Source organism: Ricinus communis, chromosome 7 (assembly GCF_019578655.1).
Source record: "Ricinus communis isolate WT05 ecotype wild-type chromosome 7, ASM1957865v1, whole genome shotgun sequence".
Lineage (NCBI taxonomy): Eukaryota > Viridiplantae > Streptophyta > Magnoliopsida > Malpighiales > Euphorbiaceae > Ricinus > Ricinus communis.
The window spans coordinates 22,313,508-22,321,443 of record NC_063262.1 but is presented as its reverse complement, the minus strand read 5'-3'; positions in this window follow the sequence as shown (position 1 = coordinate 22,321,443).

Sequence of the window (7,936 nt, the reverse complement as noted above, 5' to 3'; positions counted from 1 at the left end):
AGCAATACAGAACTGTATCCCAAAACTTGGAGGAAAAACACATTTAGCAGAGTTAACATTCAAATTGACTCCTTGGTGTAGGATAAATTTAGATAACCTGTTTTATGTTGATTTTTTTGAAAAATAAAGGTTTTAAAATTGAAATTCAAGTCTAATTTGAAACGGTCATACTCAAACTGGGCCTAATTATCTAATTTTCTATCTTCATTTTTCCGGACCGTGGAGTCTAGCAATTCAAAACTCTAACTGCGTGACTTCTAATATGATCTGACCCTTAACATCCTACATAACATTAGTGGAAAAAAAATAAAAATGAGTAAAACTCAGTGAGAAATTAAATAAATAATAAAAAGGAACAAACAAGGATTTATATTAAAATACATACAATACTATACTGTTCTTGAATATTTTTCTGCTGAAGAAAAATATTGCTAAAATTTTGAATATAAATATTTGATAAAATAATTCTAACTAGACATTAAATTTTTATAAAACTATATAAATAATAATCACTTCTATATATATCTGAAACTGCAAATACTCTTTTAGTCTAAAATCAATTAACTGTATAATCTTGATTTCATCTGGACAAATTTCCGCTACTAATTTAAATTCCGACATCATACCAAGAAAAAACGGTAACAATAAAATAAATAATTTCGTCAAAAATAATATATGCTCATAAATGCACCCTATTGATCTCTGGCAACTTTGGGCGCAAAGACGTCTCACTTGGCAGCCTAAAGTACAAATAACTAGTCATATGCGCGTAGATAATATGCTCCCAAAAGGCACCACCTAGCATATGCCCCAAAGATTATGTGTATGCTAACCATTGTCCCATAGACAGTATAAGCTATAATCTTATTTTAGCATAATTCTATATATTATCTGTAATACCCGTAATTTTTATTTTAATAATAATAATATTAGTAATAACTAAAAAATAAGTTTTTATTTAAATTAATATTATTTTATTTTTTAATTAGTTTAATTGGGATGAACTAAATAGAATTTTAATGCTAGACAAAATAAGGGAGTTATTTTCTATATCTAATTAATTTGATTTTTAAGAAATTAATTGTGTAAATTCTTTAGAAAATAAATTATATTTTTTGGTCATTTAATTTTTCCCAATATGAATATATGAATTAATTTCTATATTTGAAAGTCATGAAAAGAATAGTAAATAATATTTTTATAAAGAATTTATTGGGGAATGATAAGTTTTAATTAGCAAATGGTATTGATTTTAATTGAAAAATATTTAGCAAATTAATTAATTTAATTAATTAAGTGTTAGGGTTAAATTGATAATTAATTTTGGAATAAGGATTAAGAATATAATTTTATTAATTTGGGGTTTTAATGAAAATTTGTATGGTTAGTATTTTTATAATTAAGTGTGTCGGTAAGGGTATTTTGGTAATTTTATATTTAAAAGCAAGGGTAAATAAGTAATTCTCTATTTTCAATAATTGTAACTTGGCCAAAATTAAATAGTTAGGAGCTTAATTGAAGCTAAAGAAAATTTTAAGGGTTAATCAGAAAATTTACAGGGCGAATTTGTTAGTAATTAAAAAAGTTGAGGGACTAAATGGTAAACAAAAAACGTTCACGGACTAAAAATCGATGTGGAGAAAAAGAAAAAGAGAAGAGCGTCGGGGAAGAGGGAGAGGAAGGAGAGGTGGCGTCGGCTGCATCGTCCAGTCGGTGGTGGCTGACCGTCGAGGCGCGCAAAGCTGGCTGAAAGCATCGTGGAGGCCGGCGAGTGCGACGATAGCGGCTCCAACAGGCGGCGATGGTGGAAATCACGAGAAGGAAGGCAACGACTTTCTGGCGGCATTTCGGGCGTTCCTGGCGGCCAACGATGGCGATTTTGGTCTCAAAAGGCCGGTGAGTTGAGGGCTTCCTTTTAGGAGTAGCGGCGTCGGCTTTGGTGGCCGGAGGAAGAAGTTCTGGCAAGGTGATGGCAGCCGAGTATTCAGGCTTTTTCGGCGAGCTCCGACTAGCTTTGGCTGATCAGAGGACATATCCGGACTCCCCTCAGCTCAAGCTTTCCAATGGCACCAGTTTTGTGACGATCAAACTCCATTTGAAAATCAACGACTTAGATCGTTCGTAAATTTCTTCGAATGATCGGGGATTGGATCGGAAGATCAGAAGCTGGGATCATCATCAGCGTGTCATCTCGAGTCTGTAGGTGCGCTCGGATCGTCGATCGGACTCTGACGGGTAGAGGCGAGTCGACCGAGTGATCAAGCGTCTCGGTAAATTTCTAGCCTGTAGATTTTAGAGTTCATTGATAAAAAGTTATGTATTTAATTATTTTGTTGAATATTGTAAAAATTATGTTAGGTTTATTAGTTAAAATAAATAGTTTATCTGACCGTCTACTAATAATCGTGATTTGTGTTGTGTGGCGGAGTCGAGAAAAATAATGTAGTATAGTGGCCCGATTCCCGTTAAATAAATTGTTGGAATAATTGAAGTGTTTTTTTGGTAGATCTTGGACCAGTAATATGGGGGGTAGACGTCCGTATTTAGGGGAGGTTCTATCGGATTTTCGGTAGAATTTACCCGAGTCAAAATCTTTTAGACAGTCACTCCTAGGAATCTAGGCCCAGGGTTAATTATCAAATGTTTTACTTTTTCTGATTTAATTGTTCCTATGATTAGATAAATCTGTCAGTTCGACTCGCTCCACGCGAGGCATCGGAGCAGAGCTAGGAGGTCGTCAAAGCTGTGAGTTAAAGTCATATATCTGTATACATGTGTCAATGCTGGAATTTTATGAAATAATTCTGATTACATGATTTAATATTTTAATTATTTATTTAATCACTATTTATATATGTTTCATTTTCTGATTTTATTGATTACGAATTGACTCGGGATGGGGCGGTAGTAGAACATATCACTTGATGGGTTGCATCAGAACCGCTGCGTACCGGTAAGAATCTGAGACAGATAGTAAAAAGGGTAAATTTAAAAAGGTAAATTTAGGACTTGCACTGGTCGAGCATTGCTCTCTGGGCTGTGTAAAATGAGTTTGCCGGAGTAAAGGTCCCTAGTCGAGCATTGCTCTATGGGCGCTAGCTTATTTAGAAACCTAAGTGACCAGACTGGACTTAAGGGACCCTAGTCGAGCTTCGCTCACTAGGCACCAGTCTTATTGGAGTAAGAGAGCCAAAAGGCTAAGACTAATAGTGATAATTAAGTGACCGGACTGGAGTTAAGGACTCCGGTCGAGCTTCACTCTCTGGGCGCCAGTTCTGTTGGAATGAGAGAGTTGAGATGTTAGTGTTGGGATTAGGGTTCTACTGAGGTACTCCATCTCGTGGTATGAAATAAAGATTTATTTTATTTTATTTTGCAGAACCATAGCATGACATGTATTTTTATTTTAAATTAAGCAAATATTTTATTGTAGTGTTTATATTCATTTTTGGGATATATGACAATCTCAATTTCACTGTTTTTCAGGTGATTTTTAGTCTTCCCGCAGTTTTTATCTAGTAGCCAGATTCCTTCATCATCGGATTGATGTAATTGATTTTGGTATGTTTGACTTATAAAATTTTAGATTTTCCGTAATAGAAATTTTAGACTTACCAGTTTATAATTTTATATGAATTCAAGTTTCGTCTAATTATACTGGCGAACCAAATTTAATTTATAGTACCCGTTGATTTAAGATTAATTGTGGAAAAAGTGTTTTAGATTGAGTTCGGATTTCAATTTGATTGAGTTAGTGAATAGTCATGCTTACTACGGGATTTGGTGGCCTTAAGCCTACCAATTCCTAGTGCTGGTCACGGGTCCACAGATCAGATCATATGACATTATCTATCTACTTCAATTAATTAATTCTACCGAAAATTCGACAGCACTTTCCCTATAAAACGGACTAATCCCCATCGTTAAAATGGGTCCAAGTCTTGCAAGAAAATTTACACGACACAATCTACAAAAATTTCCATCCCAGATCTCCATAAATTAATTTTATTAAATTAAATCTCTCTATACTCAAAGAAATTTATCATGATAACCGTTGATAATTATTTTTATCCTGTCTAAGTATTGTCTATCATATAAATTTTCATTATAATTATTTCCCTCTATACTGATCAATAGATTTATAATAATAATTATTTCTATTAATTTATTTTCCAATATAAATATTTATTTACTGGTCATTATAATTAACCTTGAATAATTAAAATTTATAACCAATCTACCTCACAAATTATACATCATACCTAAACTAATTACTTACACCAATCAACATTATTTATCATATAGCTAATATTAATCTTACTTATTTTCTCTAATCATTTATATATAAACTTTTTACTCTATTTATTCATTCTATCCAAAATATAATATTATTCTATCATTTATCATTTATTTACTAATAATACAATCAAATTTAATTATAGACTGATTACTTAATTAAAACTTTAATTTCATATATTTAATTAATTATTGGAATTTTTGACTATCGCTTTAGGATCCACTAATTTATTTATTTTAATTAATTAGCTTCACATTTCTAATATTATAAAACAACTAATAATAAAACTTTTTTAAAATTTAACATATTGCTCGATTTTTTACTTAATTATAATAACACACTTAAATTTCTCTAAAAATACTTGCATTAATTCATTTTTCTCCAATTAATACCAATATAGTGTTTAATTAACAATTTCGAACATTAACATGTTAAAGAATTTATCTAGACGCTTGATAAGTCAGTCGACTCGCCTCCGGCCACCGGAGTCCGATTGACCATCCGAACGCATCTATGTACTCAAAATAATATGCAAAGAAAGAATCCAACATCTGATTTTTTTGATCCAGCCCCCAATCATTTTGAAACATCACGAACAGTTTCTAACCGTTGATTTTCCAACTTAGTCTGATCGAAGCAAAATTGGTGCCATTGAAAAGCTTCTGATGAATACGCTCCTAATATATCCTCCGATCACCAGAAGGACGACATTAGCTGAAAAATGAGAAAAACTGAACTACCTTACATGATCTCTTCTCGTCGAATCTCGATAATCCGGCAGCCTTAAGGGGGGATGATGGGTGTAAATAAAAGCCTAGGACCTGCTGAGCATTTTGAGCCCAAGAACACCATCAATGGTCATCGAGAACACCATGAAAGGTGTCAAGAAGTGATGCTGCCTATTCTTGTCACTCTCTGCTACCTGACGTCGCCGGAGCAGCTGCTGCACTCACCGGTGTCTGCTCCATCGCTGTCCACATCAATCGCACCTGAGACGAGACTCCTCCCTGAACTGCCATTATAGGCTGCTCCAAGCTCTTCCTCTCTCTCCTTCGTCTCCTTCCTCTCTCTTCTTTCTTTTCCTTCTTTTTCTTACAATAACAACATTAAATCCTTCAATTTTTACTTATCAACCACTACCCCCTGGAAATATCAACTAAACCCTCAAACTTGATATTATCCTTTCAATTTAATCCCTAATCCTTTAATTTTGAGTTAAATTATAAATTCGAGAAAAATACAAGATTATTATTTTGACCTCAATATTAAATTAAGAAGTATCCTTATGCCCCTACGACACCATTATTTATAAAAATATCAACCAATATATTTTTCATTTAAATTCAACTATACTTTTAACCTCTTTTTCAAATATAATTTTAATTTAATTCTAACACTAAATTAACTTAATTAATTAATTTGTTGACTATTTTTCAATTAAATCCAATACCATTTGCTAATTAATATTTGTCATTTTCCAAATAGTTTCTTTTATAAGAATATTTTTATAGCTTCCAAATATAATATTTAATTCATATATTCATATTAAGAGAAAATTTGAGTCTGACATTTACAAAAAAATAATTTACCCTTTATATAAATCATTTATCTAATTTTCTATTTAATCAAACTAATTAAATATTATATTAATTTTCATTAATATCGATATCATTATTATTATTATTATCGCCATCATACTTATAATTGTTATTATTAATATAGTTTCATATCTGCTATACTCGTGGCTATTTAATTTTAATGCTTAATATGTTATTGAATATATTATGTTTGCTTGTGATTTATGCCATTTTTAAATATTATTGATGTTATGGTTGTAACTTCGATATGAGGCAGCTGTAGAACACGCCCCCTGACAAGTTGCATCAGGACCGCATGTACACCGGTATGAATCAAAGACAGATAATAGAAAAATATTTATGTGGTGTGCCCTGGTCGAGCATAGCTCTCTGGGTTTATGAAAATTTTGAATTATCGAATTAAAGGTCCCTGGTCGAGCATTGCTCTCTAGATGAAGGCTGTATTGGTAATTAAGTGACCAGATTTGATTTAATGACCTTAGTCGAGTTTTGCTCTTTGGGCGCCAATCTTATTGGAATAAGAGAGACGAAAGGTTCTACTGTGGTACTTGCCCCGTAAATAGTAAAATTGTATTTTCTAAATTAAATGAAATCTATAATAATTTAACACATATTTCAAAAAAAGAAAAATGTCTAAAATAGAATAAAAAAGCATAATTCAATTCAACAAAAAACTATTAACTCACATATTTAAAATTGACAGGATTAATGTACAAAATATCTAAATAAAAACGACATAAACATGGAAACTGTATATTTAGTCTAATTAACGTGACACGAAAATAATTTAAAAAAGAAATGAAATAAATTTATCATATAGAAATATTTTGATAATAACAAACATAGCATAAAATTAAATAAACTAACTAAATTATATTGAGTTGCATATTAGATTAACAAAATTGACATGATATGAAATTATAAAAGAGATAAAAATAATTCAATATAAACATAAAAATTAAAGAATTTCAAAATAAATATGAAATTAAGAAAAAAAATAACATGAAATTAAAAGAAAAATTACGTAAACTAAATAACAAACTTAAAGAAAATATGAGTGTCATACTTTATTTATTTAAAGAAAAAGATTATAAAAATTAAAGAAATGATTTACGTCAATGGATACCTTTTTGCAAAACAAAGTGAAAAACTCGCCCGACCTAGTTTCCATTATTGCTAATTCTATAAGAAAGAAAGAAAATGAGATAGTCTTTTAAAGTTATACTTGGAGAAATTAGATTTTCTGATGCACAATATCCAAAATTATTGGCAAGTGCAGGACATTATCTTTTAAAATTTTTAGAATATAAGCCTCTTAGACTTGCATAAGAAAAAAAATTTATATTAAAAATATTGATAAATTTGTTGTTAAAAATCGTCTAGTTGCCTACTTTGGTGGACTTTCTTTAGTTTTGGTACCTCCCAAGCATTACCTTTTATACCTTAGAGAAGTGTGCAACTCTTCACAACAAAGCAATATTGAAAAAAGTGCAAAGATTGAAGCATGCTGCGACCTTGCCATGTCTGTTGCACGCTTGCCACAGTCCTGTTGCACGACTGTTGTAGGGTTGCTGAAAAGTGCTTGTGGCACCATGAGGCTGCCGCTAATCAGCTTGTAGCACCCCAAACCATTTTTGCCGTTTAGCATTGTGAGTCCACCTACTCAACTTCTTTCGACCATAATTTTTGATCCTAGAGGAATTATGGAGCCTATAAGTACATTTCTAAGAGCTCTTCCAATATCACTATACTTGAGTCCATTTGAGATTATTGTATCTTCAAAAACTATTCATCTTTCAAAGTGATTTTTAGGGACGTGAAATTCAGGTATCCACAGATGCCCCAGCATCAAATATGTTTACGTGAAATCTATTTAATGATAGTGTGATGTATCTAATTATTACATATATTTGAGTTGACTTTTATTATTAGTTGTGTAGAATTTTAGTTTAATTAAGAATGTTTTAGTTTAGAGTTTTAATTAGGATTTTATTGTTTCTAGTTCAATTTTAGTTTAACTAGGAGTTCTATTCAAGTGCTA